Source organism: Triticum dicoccoides, chromosome 2A, assembly GCF_002162155.2.
Source record: "Triticum dicoccoides isolate Atlit2015 ecotype Zavitan chromosome 2A, WEW_v2.0, whole genome shotgun sequence".
NCBI lineage: Eukaryota > Viridiplantae > Streptophyta > Magnoliopsida > Poales > Poaceae > Triticum > Triticum dicoccoides.
This window is the reverse complement of record NC_041382.1, coordinates 674,042,608-674,043,014: the sequence shown is the minus strand read 5'-3', so window position 1 is coordinate 674,043,014 and position 407 is coordinate 674,042,608.

The window sequence follows — 407 nt, the reverse complement described above, 5'->3', positions numbered from 1 at the left end:
CAAGTTTCAACATTTTCAGGATTCATTTTGTAGTGATTTTCGATTTCACGGTAATTTAGCTCTCTAAACAATTAGGTAAATGACCGAAAAACAACAAATGATGTCAGAACATGTTGGAAATTGATGATGTCGCTTTGAATGCTGCATACTAAACACAAAAGAAGTCCGGGGTTCAAATAGGTTTAAAAAACATTGAAGTGGCCATGTAACAGATGAGTTCTCGTCCGAAACCCTGATACTCTGAAAGAGTTTGTCCAGTTTGTACATGAAGTGCGTCCATTTTTTGCCGTGACCCTCTCTACTCTTTCTCGCATGCTATGCGGGTGATGTGATGATACCATGCCAAGTTTCAACATTTTCAAGATTCATTTTATAGTGATTTTCAATTTCACGGTCATTTAGCTCTC